This window comes from Schistocerca nitens, chromosome 2, assembly GCF_023898315.1.
Source record: "Schistocerca nitens isolate TAMUIC-IGC-003100 chromosome 2, iqSchNite1.1, whole genome shotgun sequence".
Taxonomy (NCBI): domain Eukaryota; kingdom Metazoa; phylum Arthropoda; class Insecta; order Orthoptera; family Acrididae; genus Schistocerca; species Schistocerca nitens.
The window spans coordinates 7,642,032-7,657,517 of NC_064615.1; positions in this window are offsets into that span (position 1 = coordinate 7,642,032).

Sequence of the window (15,486 nt, forward strand, 5' to 3'; positions counted from 1 at the left end):
TATGGTATTTGCATTCTCTACATATTAGTTGAGTTTGTCTGCTACATAGACAATTTTCAGTGCCAGCTGCATGTGTTTTAAGAGCAAGATATTAAGGGCTGATATGTTGGATTAGTTTCTCCTATTCTTCAATCCATTACGACAAGAATGAAATGCCTGGATTCCATGCTCTCCTGTCATTCTGATACTTTCCGCCCTCGACACTATCTGTCCTGTCTCCGTTCACGATATCGCCCTCATTACCCAAGTGTTGAAATGACGCGGAATCGTCTACGCCTCTGCCTGCTATCGCTATACCTCTGCGCAATTTCACTGGCAACTTCGTTATATGGATTCTAATGAACTCCGCTGGTTCGTATGTCACATCCAAATACCTGTTTCGTCTCAGCATTTTCTGACAACACGACACTGAATCCCTTATACCACATTCGTTACGATTTGGCATTATCAATATGCTTTGCGTAACCTGGTCCTGCTTACTTTGCGACCAGAATTCATTTAAATGGCTACTACCGTCTTTAAGGTCTTCCTGCATTTTCGCTCTAGCCTCGTCTCTCAAATAGTTATACACAAACTTCGTTTTGCGGAGCAATCCCCTCGATGAAAGTAATGCGTCCTGAAATTGAGACAGCCTTGGACTATACCCAGTTGAGTATGCCACCTGTTTTATCCGACAAAACCGTTCTTCTGACTCTGTGAATTCGCCTTTCTCCTTCTGCCTATTTTCGCTTTCTGAGTTTATCTCACTCTCCCTCGGCAATCTACCTGGTGGTGCGTCACCTTCGCTACTGCACGCTAATTGCAACTGTGCTAGCTCACTATGTTTCCTACTTATTTCTAATTGTGCCTCTTTAAACTGTAATGGTGGCTGTATCTCCTCCTGACCGGCACAAACCTCTCGCTGCGTACTGTCAGAACCTGTCTCGCCTCTTGTACTGATCTTTTCTGCACCTGCACTAATCATATTCATTCTGACCACTACCTCTTCGATTCGCTCATCCGGCAAAACGTCCCTACGTTCAGTAGCATCACTCTCTATTGCAAGTACTTGTACCTCTAAATTATTATCTTTTTCTTTCACTGCGTCACATACTTCCTTCAACGCACCCAGATCCTTCTCCCCCTCATCTAACCGATTATTAACTACGGGCAGACGCTCATCGGTAACTGAGTGTACCTTCCTTATTGCCTCTTTATTTCCCTTATCCAATGCCTTCATACTTTCCTCACTATCTTTATCCATCGCTTCCCATCTTTCCTCATTACCTCTACACATCGCGTCCATCATTTCCATAAACTCCCTATGTCTCTCCTTAGCCTCCCTATCCATCTTCTGTAAAAACTGCAGTATTGCTTCTTCCGACACGCTCTCCTCGTTCGCCTGAGCAACCGTAGCTTCGCTAAGGGTAGCTGCACTTTCACTCTCTACCTGACCGAGTCCCTGCTCGCCCGCGTCGTTCGGAAAGGCCCCCGATAGTGAACAAAGCCCCCTGCACAAAGGCTCCCCTTTCAGCGGTCCACTGAACAATACAGCCTCTTCGGAGTGCCTGCCGTCCCCTCTCATTAACTCACGGTCAACACCTACTTCCCGCTGCTCTGCTACGTTCACGCCAGAATCGTTATTCTCCATGGTGACTATACTTTTAGCCTGCGACCTAGTTACTACGGACATTACGCAAAAAAAAAATTATAAAACGATCTTCTACCCTTGTGCGATACCGCAATTAATTACATAAAATAAAATAAAAGATCCTTACCAATCCAGAAAGAAATTGCAAACTGAAAACCTTACTTCTTAGCGCTATCACAATACATTCCATTAAAAAAAATAAAAAATTTAACAACAAACCCTAACAACAAAATATCCTAACAAAAATAATCCTGGCAGGGTCGAAATTATGAGAGGCACCCACTTGCCTTTCTCATACTGTGGCATCAAGCAGTCAGGCCTGCAAGATGGGTGGTTTGCCAAGCGAGTGGATTAGCAACATGAATTCTCGTATCTTACGATTTTGTTACAAATTATCCTCCTGCATGAATAATACGCAACGGAAACACGCATCTGACTATAGAACTCTGTCTGCACACTACGCACTGGCAATACCACACTTACTTTTTGTCTTTGATTTAACGGCTTTTATACAAATTCGGGACATTATGATAACATACAATTTAATGAAATAGGCCACTAATCTCTTTCTTTTCACTATTTGATTTATTCATTAGCACACAAATTCTACAACCTACGACAATATCATAAGAGAATTTCCATACTACGGTCTCGTAATCTATCTACCACAACCGTGCACTCCCTGGATCGGATGGTGGATCTTTTATTATACCTCACACTTCGCCTCTCACAATCATTCTCCAGAAACATTCCTCCAGATCGAGCGATGCAGAAGGAACAGGCATACCCACAAAATCTTCCGAAACTACCTTGCTACTCCCATGCAAAACACACATATTCAAATTACAAGACATACCCAATACAACAATCTGAAATAATACACAAGAACCGTTACAACTTCATCATTTTCCGCTTTCCCACTTCAATCAATATTTAACCCAGTTTCACTCGACACTGCCCCAATTTGTAATTCCAGTTTCCTACTGTGAACTCTGGAGATAAACGCTCGTCTTCCTGTGCAATGCAAGCCAAGTGGCGTTGCTGGAAAAACGGCCGACTCACCTTGATTTTCTCTCAGAGTTTAAATTCAGCATCACACGGAATGATATTTCTTAAATACTTCAATTTATGATACACACGCAATTCTTAAATATATCAGCTTATTGTACACACGCTATTAATTCTCAAATATTTCAGCTTATGGTACACACGATATTAATTCTTAAACATTTCAGCTTATTGTACCCACGCTAGTATCTCAACTTATAACTACACGTGGTCCCTTTGTGACCGTTGGTTTACTATAATCCCTTTAAAATTACCTGCCTCACTTTGTAATTTTCCCCACAAAAGATCCTAGGAAAGAGAAATGATTAGTTCTAACTACTCTTAAGTATTCCACATCCATACCATGCCTCCACACTTTCATTACGGAGCACAACAAAAAAAACAGGTCTTCACAGCAGAAGGTTCAGCGCCAGAGTGCCGAGTCTGAAACATGGCCGTCTTTTCGTTCCCTCGCACCTCTCTCGAAGTGGGAGAAGCACCTTGCTACCTTATTGGTCGGCCACATTTCAAACGCTCAAAAGCTCTGGTAACTTCCATCTCTTTGGTCTCACCAAAGGTACCCAAAGGATCGACTCAAAGATGCTCATATCGATTCACTATCTGTGGTTAGCAGACGACCATACATTCATTCATTTACACCACACAGATCTCACCAAACGGGATGTAGGGATTTATTTTGCGGAAGTGCACATGTGATCAATTAAATAAATAACTTGTCATTCTTTCCCACACTGGTATCCGGCTTCGCTGTATTAATTGAAATTATTGAGTTACTTTTACACAAAAAATGTGTTGTTCTGACAAGAATTTCGTACCTATTCTCAATGTTGGGCGGTACTGTACCCTTTCAAGGTCACCGGATGAAACTAATAACATTTAAGCTACAAAGACTACATTTATTGAAACAAATTTGTTTAACCTATTTATGATTCAGTCTAGGCGATAGCCTGGAGGCGATCCTGAGATTTTATTGTTGTATTAATATTATATGTTTCCTTCAGATGTAAGGCGTTACAGGAGAAAATAACTATCGATCTTGTGACTGTTTCTGACCGTACAGAAACGGGAGCCTAACAATTTTCAGGAACTTCTTCTTCATTTCCATACTAGTGTTTGATACCATACTTTGTGAGAAAAAAAAGTAAAATTGTTCTGCTTCCGAAAACGACGCCTTGGGGGGACGATGGTCGTATAATAATTAAGTTTCCCAAAACTTTGTTATTCTTTTTTTTCCGCTGTTAGGGAACTACCGGCTGTTGATACCTATGTGGAGCTTATCTATGGGGAAGGGTGTATGAGCGTTCAGATGGTTCGGCGTTGGCCCGTACAGATTGTGGAAGGGCGCTAACTGTAATGAACAGCGCACAGGGAGACCCACTACAGCGACATGTGATGATGCCGTTATTGCAATTCACAACATTGTGCAGTAAGATCGCGTTACCATCGGCAACATCCTAATGCGGCTACCTGCCGAGACTGCAGTTGGACGCTCATCCGTCGCATGATTCCTGATAGACCATCTTCACTGCGGCAAAGTCTGCGTAAGATGGGTGCTACGTTTGAAGAGTGATGTCCACAAGCAACAACGTATGGACTGGGCCAGAATGTTTCTGCAAATGTATGAGGGAGATCTGCTCTTCAAAAGGCATGTCACTGGGGATGAAACCTGATTCTATCATTCGATTTCGGAAGTAAAACGTCAGGGCAGTGTGTGGAAGAAATCTGGCGAGGCAAAAGTTACACATTCAGCAGGGAAAGTTATGGCAACCATCGTGGTGACTGTCAGGGATTTTGCTTGTTGACCATTTGTCTCCCAACACAAAAGTGTGTAAGAGAATTGCTAAGGGACCAAACTGCCGAGGTCATCCGTCCCTAGACTTACACATTGCTTAAACTAACTTAAGCTAAGAACAACACACACACCCATGCCCGAGGGAGGACTCGAACCTCCGGCGGCTCGCAACACAACAATGAATGTAGAGAGGTAGTGAAATGCCTTGAGGAATGTGAGAGCTGCTTTCAAAAGAAAATGTCCTGGAATTTTTGTCTCGGAATGTTCTCTTTCTTCAGGACACTGTATAATATAATAAAATAATGGAATAGATGATAATAAAATGTTGAAATGCGTGGCTTTTTAAAATGTATTGAATTAATGAGATTAATTTTTCGGCATGAATGACAAGCACAATAAGCTGAGCTATGCCTGGAAATAAGTTCGTATTAGTTCATATTATTTTGCAGGGCGAAGTAGTTCCTTTCTCCGCTGTAGATTCGTGCTTACCATTCTTTATAATGCTACGTTTGGTCGCCGTGTTCACCTTTGAAGTCTTGACCGTGTTCCCATTAAGCTTATCGGATCTTGTAATTTTCCAAAGTACACAGGTGGGCTTCAGTTCTTGTAATTATTGTACTATTTGAAATAACAACTCACACGACCTTTCTGTTAATAAAACAATACTGTATTCTTCTAAACGGTGCACATATGAAATACATACTCTTCACTTAATTCATAGCGGCCCCAAAATGGCGGTCTACAATTACTCTCTAAAAATGGCGTGCTTCTCCCTGGTTCACTAGCTGAGCGCGAATCCTTCCTTCCTGCTACTGGTACCAGAAAAAATCCTTTGTTTTTAACAACTGAAAGTCAAAAAATACATGACGGTAGGCATAGGCTCTATGATGGGCTACCGCTTCATCTTCTCTCTTTGCCTTTAAAGAAGACGAAAACATAAAGGAAATGCAATAGGTTCATCACAAATGCCCCCCTACTGTATACTGTCGGAAATAAGTCTCTTTATTTAGGGAGACAGTATACAGTAGCCTTATTAACATTGGGGCTCATATATTATTACGCCTTAATATTTTTGTATCACTTCACACGTGCGAGTATTTTACTCGTCCGTCGCGTTGCACTTCACATACATACATAAGTTGTTCTTCTTCAAGTATAAAATCTCACATAAAATTGATAATAGTGCATACATAGACATAAACATTGACAATAATAGAGTTGACACATAAATTTACAATTCACATTTCATATACGGACTCCATGACATGCACCCTCTTACACACTAATACGTAAATCAGGGGGTATATTTCATTTATTCTGAATATTGGCATTTTCTATTCTTGTCTTGCAGGACCGACCTCCTGCGCGTTTTTACGTCCACAACTACACATAGAAAAGAAGAAAAGAGTACATACACACATTTTACATGGACATCGACATTAACAATAATATAGTTGGCAAATAACTGTCCAATTCACATTCACATTTCGTATATGGACTCTTATGTTAAGCAGCATCTGACACAGCAATAAGTAAATTAGAAGGTGGTGGTGGTTGTTGGGATGTGTAAGGGGGACTAAACAGCGAAGGTCATCAGTCCCCCAAAATTAGAAGGAATCTTGCACTTGTTCTGAATGTTTGCTCTTTCTTGTTATTGTCTTGCAGGACCGACCTCCTGCGCGTTTTTACATCCACAACTACAGTAGAAAATACTACATACATATTTTCATAGACATCGACATTGGCAATAGTAAAGTTGACACATAAATGTACAAGTCACATTCACATTTCCTATATGGGTTCCATGTTAGGCATCATCCATCTTACACACTAATAAGTAAATTAGAAGGGATCTCTCATTTGTTCTGAATTTTTGCTTTTCTCTTGACTTGCAGGCCCAACCTCCTGCGCGTTTTTACCATCACAAATACACGTAGAAAATACGTTCCAGCACTACTCACTACATGGAAAACAGGATTCGCTAAGGTCTGCTTCAGAGATCAAGCTACTTCTAGGATTGCTATTTGTAGTGCGTCGTTAGTGTACTTATTCTATCCTTGGCATTTGATAAATCTTCATACTATGTATAATATTTACAAGTGCTCGTTTGTGAGCGAGTGTGGGGGATGTTTTATCCCTTGACAATCCTGACTCCATCACTGCTTGCTAATCGTCATAATATTCCACATTCGTGAACACATATTTCAAGCCATACTTCTGCCTTATTGATTCGACGACATGTACATGTTTACCTTTTTGACGTGTGACCGATAATTTTACCGTATTTTTGTCATGTGTAGCTCCACTCATAATTCATTATCGCTAAATAAGAGCGCGCATGTGCTAAAATAATGCTTTCGCTCCTGCGTGCGTCAAGAACTCAGTGTAGAAAATATTGTTTCACTGTATTTTGTGTTCATTCCTCATACGAATCGTGTATCACATTTTCATTTATTATAGTTTCTCGAGCTGTAACAGTTAGTCTCTAAAGAAATATTTTTCATACTAGGTTGTTTTACATTCTGATGTCTGTGTAGCAAATCACTGTGCTGTGGTCTGTTTTAAATGTTATCATGTACCATTGTTACTATCGACTTCATTGTTTCTTCTATACTCCTCACTGCTTCTTCGTGATGTTCGTTTTCATAATTACTTACCGTACATGCATCATCATACTTTGCTTTCCACACTCATACAACCATTCTTTCTAAGACTTAAAACTATATAGTGTATTCTTTCTTACGTCGGCTTCGTGGCCCTTTCCTAGGTACCCTTGTAATATTAATCTTCATATTCATCGCCGTATACCCATATAATTATTCATTAAAAATATTGCACGTAAATCGCCATTTCTACTCATGTACTACCTACAGGGTTCTCACACTAGAACCACCGCCCTATTTATTTCTTCCCACAAATATAAATCAACTCGTATTACTCTAATACACTTTCATTCTCTTCCTAGATTCACTCCATGCACGGTACGTTACCACAAACGTAGATTAACTAATTAATACCTTCAATCGAATCTAATAAAATCTTTCACTCTCTCTACTTCAAAATATTATCCAGCAGTGAAATTTCATTTATTTCTCCATATCGCTTTTGAAAACATACAGTACTTACCTCAGTTCTTTTGTTTTAAGTTCATGTAATTACGTTGTGTGCGTATTGGTTGGTTTCTGTATTTACTTCGCTTATCTCCCGCGTGTTGTTCAATTCATGTTTACAGCTTTATTTTGCTGCTTATACTATAAGATATCGTGTAATTAATAGCAACTAACATAGGTGAGTTCTGTAATAACAAATTTGTGGATATGTATTCTCCCTGTACATTAAGCTCACTACTTCTAATGTTGTCTGTAAAGAAGTGTAGTTCTATAAGTGTAAAACTGCTCCTCTCGCTAAATCTTGTACGATATGTTATTTTATAGTTTACGTCTCAGTCACACGCATTTTTCTATGTTTATATCTCATTCTACCTTTCACATCGTCGCTCACTTATGTGTTGTATGTAAGTCGCTTAGTTCTTAAGTTATGTGCTAATCGCGTTCTTTCAAGTGTACATGTTGTTACTTCCCTTTTCAACTTGTCTTAATCCTGTTGTATATAGTCGGATAGGTCATTTCCTGTGTTTATAAGTATAACTATGTACGTTCAATGGATTGTGTTAAGTTCACAAATTTAGCGTATTCTACTCTCCTTATAGTTTACTTGCGTCAATGCTCTCATTTTCTTAAAGCTGCATATGCTTAACTTAATGATATACTCTTAAAATTAGTGCTCTTTACAGTATAGCCGCCGACTTAGGAATAAATGTCTATTTGTTTAGTTTGTGTTGCTCATCTACGTCAGAGTAACTAGCTGATAGGTACTCCACTTCGTGTCGCTTCCGTTTTGTCCAGCTGGTTGCGCGGTGTGGATGCCGATTCGCTTAAATTCTAGAATGGTTTCCGTCGCGGTGCGCAGTGTGTCTTTGCGCATCGTACAGGGGACACTGAACTCAACCTTGCTTTTTGCCTACTTGGCCCCTACGATCAGCTGTTAGCCGCTTCGTATATAATTGTTGAAGTACGCTCTGCTTTAAGCGCGGCAGCACGGCTCGGTATACCTCATCGCTCATGCCTCTCGCTTAAAGCTCGCGCGCTGTGAATTAAGTCTTAAGAAAGTACAATATCAAAATACAAGGAAAATTTATTTTCACCAGGCTGCATCTCACTCTCTGCATGTTAGATGGTATAAGAAAATTGAACATTCCTCATTGATTAAGCAGGATAGTAGAAGAGGGAGAGGGCACCGAAAATATAAATATTGTACTACCTAGCTGGAGAGGAACCGAGCGCCAGTCGGTTTATTCGTCAAAGAGCGACAAACCTCCTACCTTCTTGCGTTTTACTGATGCAACAGATAAGGACAGAATGAGATTTGAATTTTCATTTAGTAAATTTCCGTAAATCTTTATGTGTATACATGCCTTTTATTTTACCATTTTTTATATTTCCTATCAAGTAGCACCCCGGATGTGGCTTGTTAACAATGATATACGGACCAACATATAACAATTGCCATTTTTTATTCAATGCCTTTAATTTCGATGATTTCGGATGCGTCCTTAGTAGTACCTCCTGTCCAATCTGGAATTCTGTTAAGTTTTTCAATTTCCTGTCGTAAATTCCTTTCCTTATTTGAGCTTGCTCTTCCAATGTTATTAGCGCTCGCCGTACTTTCTCATCTAAGACTACGTCTTTCTGCCGTAATTTAGGTATCGGTTTTGCGCATTCATCTAGCTCCACCTTTTCAAACATTAGTTCGGCCGGTGCGTGCCCTGTTAATGTGTGTGGTATGTGATTTACTATGTGCTGAAACGGACCCAGGTATTCTATCCATTTCCTTTGGTTCTGTGGTATATATGTGCGGATAAACCTATTAAATTCACGGAAGCACCGTTCGACGGGACTTGCTTCCGGGTGGAACTTGGATATGACGTACGTTTTGTGATTTTAAAAATGATTTCCATTGGTCACATGTAAAATTTGAGGTGTTATCAGTTAGGACTGCTTGGGGTTTCCCGATACGTGGTATGTAGTCTTCCAGAACTCGCCTTATAATTAGCCCTGACCTAACTGTTTTGACTGCGTACAGCTGGAGATACTTACTAAAAACATCATACAGGGCTACGATGTATTTAACTCCGCCGCGGGCTTGGGGATAAGGTCCTGCGGCGTCAATAGATACAAGAGCTCTTGGTTGTTTTGGTATTATTGGGTTTAGTACGTTAAGACATGTCCTATTCTGATGTTTGACCTTTTGACACACCGCACAGCGTCTGATTACTTTCTCTATACGTCGCCTCATATTAGGGAAATAACAATACGTACAAATTTTGGCGGCACACTTTAGCACTCCATAGTGCCCCCATGTGCGGTGCGTGTGTTGAATTAAGTTTTCCACATATTCCTGAGGTATGCACACACACCACTTATCCATTCGTCGATCTCTTCTGTGAAAGAGGACGCCATTATGTATAATGTAATACTGCTCTAAACGTTCGTGTGTTCTAGCCTGCAATTTTTTCCTTACCTTGCTCCATCTCGGGTCTTCTTCCTGTAAACGTTGCATGTTTTTGCACATTTTAATATAATATCGTTTAAAAGTTCCATCATTTATTAAAAGCACCTTGAAGTCTGATGTTTGTTCCTCTAACTCGTGGAAATCGGTAAGACCTTGAGGTAACCGTGATAGTGCATCTGCCAACACATTCTGTTCCCCTTTTATGTACTCTATCTCAAAATCAAACTCTTGGACATACATGCACCACCTCGCTATTCTCTTATGTAACAACTTGCACGTCAGAAGAAAGGACAAGGCTTGATGATCACAGTAAACTTTGGTATGTTTTCCCCAAAGGTAATATTGAAATTTACGAAACGCCCAAACTACTGCTAACGCTTCTAGCTCAGTTACGGAATAAGATCTTTCACATTCTGTGAGGGTTCTACTGGCAAAACTGATTACATTGACTTCTTCCTTACCATCCTTTGTTATTATTTGAAACAGGCACGCACCGAGCCCCTGATAACTAGCATCGGTGCTTAAACAAAAATCCAATTCCATATTTGGGTGTTTCAGGATAGGCGCGTTAATCAGCGCCTGCTTAATCTGCTGAAAATCATTTTGACATTCTTTAGTCCACAGTCAACTGTGGTTTTTACGCAGTAAGTTTAATAGTGAACTACTGTTCAACAATTGTTGTGGCAGAAACTTCCTGAAAAACGAGGCCGTTCCTAGAAAACCTTTTAATTGTTTCTTAGTATAGGGTGTTGGGAAATTCCGTATCGCATCTAGTTTACTGGGGTCAGGTAGAATTCCTACTGGTGAAATAATATGCCCTAAGAATTTTATTTTTTCCTTTCCGAATTCAGACTTTTTGAAGTTAACTGTGACATTGTGTTCATCAATTTTTTCAAAAATTCTTTCCAAAATACTTACATGTTCATCCCATGTTTGAGTTGCAATTAATAGATCATCAACGTAGAGTGTAACCTGGCTAAGCATTTCCGGTCCAAGTACCCTGTCTAATGCTTCAATAAATACACCAGCGCTCACATTTAATCTGAAAGGCAGCACCCTAAATTGGTAGCTCTTCCCGGCATTTATGAAAGCTGTATACTTTCTACTCTCTTCATGTAATAAAATTTGCCAGTACGATGTTTTCAAATCAAGGGATGTTAAATACTTAACGCCATGAAACTTTTAATAGCTGCCCTTCTAGATTCTCTGGCCTTGTTCTTATAGGAACGATGATTTTGTTTCTTTCCCTCGCGTCCAACACCAACCGCACCGTTCCGTCAGTTTTACCAACTGCGAGAATCGGACTGCAGTAAGGTGAGTGCGATGTTTCAATAACCCTCCATCATACGCTCTATTTCTTTCCTTACTGCCTCTTTCTTTGCCCAAGGGGTGCCATATGACGTTCTACAATATGTTTCATGCGGGTATACTTCCATTTTATACTCATATCCCTTAATAACACTAGGTTGTTTACGAAAAATGTTATGATATTTGAAGAGTAATTTTGTCAGTTCACTTCGCTGTTCATTGTTAAGACACGTGGATTTACTTATTTTACTGTCTACTATTTGCTCATCGACGATCTCCCTACCAGCGTCATCAAGTTCCATCTCCTTTGCCATTAAGGATTGAGGGTAGACAACATTGGTATCGGCCTAATCTGATTTGTCATTGTAGTTCTTATTAAGTCCACAGTCAGTGTGCGCTCCCCTACATGAAATTGGCATTCCCCGCTGCCGATGTCTATTTTTGTATCCCACATCTTCTGAACACCTCCATACCAAGTATACAGTTCACTATAAGTTTGTCTACCAACAAGAAAGTACACTGCAAAATTACACCACATATGCTAATGGGTATGCTGGCCTTTAATTTTATAACTTTAGATTTACTCCCCATCGCCGTTACGATCTTACAGTTCTCTACAGGTAGTGTGGGTACATTTACTTCCCTCGCTATCTCTTTGAACAAGCTAGTAGACTTTAGGCTTATCGACGCGCCAGTATCGAAAGCAACTAGTACATCTATGTTTCCCACCATTACCTTTACTGTTGTTTGAATAATTTCACTTACCTTGCGTGTTGTTTCTTTCTCTTCGATAAACAAGTCTTCTTTCATTTCTGCGTCCTTATCATACCTTAAAAATAGATTCCGGATATGCTGTATGTGTAGGTTTGTTTCAGCGTCTGCTTCCTCCTTTCCGTTCCTGTTCGTTTCAGTGTTTAAGTCGCTCTATTAGTACTGTGGCACACTGATAGGTCTTCCTCTAGTCACGCTCGATTATTATTTCCTGGGGCCGGTAAAGGTATTGTTTCATTTTCTGCCGTCACTTCTACTATGTTTACCGCATGTTCGCGTGCTCGCCAGTTCGTGTCCCGGTTGTTTCGATTTGACTGTACGGGCTTCCTGTTATCTCTCGGATCCCTGTGTTGCATATTCCGTTCCTGGTAATTTGCATTTCCTTGTCGCCTATTGTCGAAGTTTTCCCTCGAATTTCTATTGTCTCAGCCATTAGCGTACCTATGGGGCTGATATTTAGTTTCGTACCCTCGGTCACCCTGTGGCTGATGGGTAGACCAATTGTACGGATTTCCGTTGTGGCGCGGCGGTGCATACGGATGCCATTCATTCATACGCACTCGACCGTTATAATTTCCAAAGCCATTGCCGTTACCGTAGTTCTTCCCGTTTGGGTTGTGCCCATTACCGTTACAATAACTAGGCGTGGCTTGCCCATCCTCATGAATCAGATCTATTGAGTCGAGCACTGAAAGAAAATATTCGAGATCGTATTCGGGAACAGTTATTAATTTCTCCCTAACATTTGCAGGTAACTTGTTCTTTAAGATTTTCAGTACATCGACATGAGATATCGGATTATTCCAGTAACGGGTCTTGTTAAGGTATTTTTCAAAATAGCTTCTTAGCCCCCCGAATTTTGAATGATATGGTACTGGGTTAAATACCTCTCGTCTTAACCTCTCCTGGATAGCTGTTGACAAGTATTTACCTAAAAATGCATTCTCAAACTGATCATATATCTCGCAAAGTTCTGACATCTCCGTAGCCCACAGAAGGGCATCACCCTCGGTGTGTCCTACTACATACTTAATCTTTTGAGCTTCTGTCCAAGTCCTGGGCAGTACATTTCTAAAGGCTCGGACAAACACTACCGGGTGCGTTCGCTTTTTCTCATTTGAAAATACGGGAAACTGTCGATGTTTCATTAAGCTCTCATCCATTAACAACGCTGTGCAGCACGGCGGAACAGCATTTCCCTGCGGTGATGTTTTGCCCGCTGCTCGCGTCGCGCGTCGACATGCGGTCGCACGGCGTGGGTTTGGGCATTGTTGTCCGCGCCACTGATTTCTCCCACCGGCGGATGGCTGTTTACGGCTCCGCTTACCGCCCCAGGCGATGATATTACCGTACTTTGTTTGTTAACTATTTCGTCTCTTAACCGTTGTTCTAACTGCCTGATATCATGTCCTACGCGTTTTAAGATCTCTTCTTCCTTGTACCCCATTACTTCCTTTACCGCTTCCACATAGGTACGCTGTTCCCGTACGCATTTTTCTGCGAACGTTGTATTTTCGTCCTTTGCATTGATCTTTACCGATTCATAAAGCTGCACAATGTCTGAGTTAATCCTCTTGTGTTCTAACTTGAGTAATCCTACCTCCAATGTGATTTTTTCTACGTTTTCTGGCAGGTCGTCACAAAAAGAATGTAGTTTCGCTACTTCTGATTGTACATTGTCTAAGTTGACCTGTGTATTCTTTTGCATTGCCTGTAAATTCTCTTGGGTTTCTCTAATCCCGGATAGCTCCTGTCGATACGTGTGCGTTAGTGTTTCAAATTTTTCGCCCATTATGCCTTTTAATTTCTCACCCATATCGTGAACCGAAATTTGTACATGTTCATTAATTTTCCTATCCACCTCCGTGGAGATTTGTGAAATCTGCTGTGTGAACTTCGTGTCCAGACTTTTGAGATCTGTGCGCAAATTTTTTACCTCGTCTGAAATGTGTGTCATGTTTGCATTAACCTTCTCGATCTCGGATTTTACTGTGGTCATGTCTGCTTGTATCGTTTGTAAACTTGACATTTTAGTCTCTAAACCCCACATTTTTGAATTTATGTCTGCTTTCATTGCATTCATGCTTGTTTCTATGGATTCTGTTAAGGCTCGAAATAAGGCTTGCATATCTTCCGTATTCACTTCCGGCCTACGCCTGTCAGCATCTGCGTCCGTACTACGCGCACTGCTCTCATTTAAAATATTCTCTTGCCTCGAGGTGCCATTAGTTACGTCTACTGTAATTAACGTATTGCTTGTAATTAAATGTTCTGTATTCACGGGCGTCGAATGCAGCAATGGCATGTCGCGCCCAGCATCCAAATAATCACCGCTAAACGGTTCCAAATCACTCATTGTTGCATTTTGCAAATAAACATCCACTACATTGGCTTTCTGATTTTCGAATGACATTTCCTTATTGTTTTGACCCTTCATTATATAAATCCTTATACCACTGCAGCTATCAAAATAAAAATTTTCTTTTTTAAGTTTTTACTTCCGCGCTACTTCTCACGCGAAAAAATGCATATACAGTAGTATGTAATTGTAGTCTCAACAGTTCTTCAATCAATATATTTTCCGTTCTAATAAAGAAATGTCATTATCTCTGCTTGACTCCAATAGCGTTAATCTCTGAAGCTTTAGGTTCTGGATTTTAGGAAATAGGTGGATGGATTTTCTAATAGGTCTACTGGGAACGCATTCTCCATATGCACTGCGCGGTCCTACCTGATTGGTACATCCTCTATTGTGCTTTGTTGTGTGCTCTTGGTATTGTCGCCTTCTTCCTTCTAATTTATTTATTATTTCCTTTTGATAGTATTTCTTCAGTATTACATCACCGTTTCCGTCACATCATCAGCGTACATGGAACATAAAGAAATTGTTAACATACATGTATATTCATTTTCCTAACAATACTAGTACTCACAGTTTTGCCCACTACGTACCTGTCACCTGTCGCCACTTTATAATATAATAAAATAATGGAATAGATGATAATAAAATGTTGAAATGCGTGGCTTTTTAAAATGTATTGAATTAATGAGATTAATTTTTCGGCATGAATGACAAGCACAATAAGCTGAGCTATGCCTGGAAATAAGTTCGTATTAGTTCATATTATTTTGCAGGGCGAAGTAGTTTCTTTCTCCGCTATAGATTTGTGCTTACCATTTTTTATAATGCTACGTTTGGTCGCCGTGTTCACCTTTGAAGTCTTGACCGTGTTCCCATTAAGCTTAAAGGATCTTCGTAATTTTCCAAAGTACACAGGTGGGCTTCAGTTCTTGTAATTATTGTACTATTTGAAATAACAACTCACACGACCTTTCTGTTAATAAA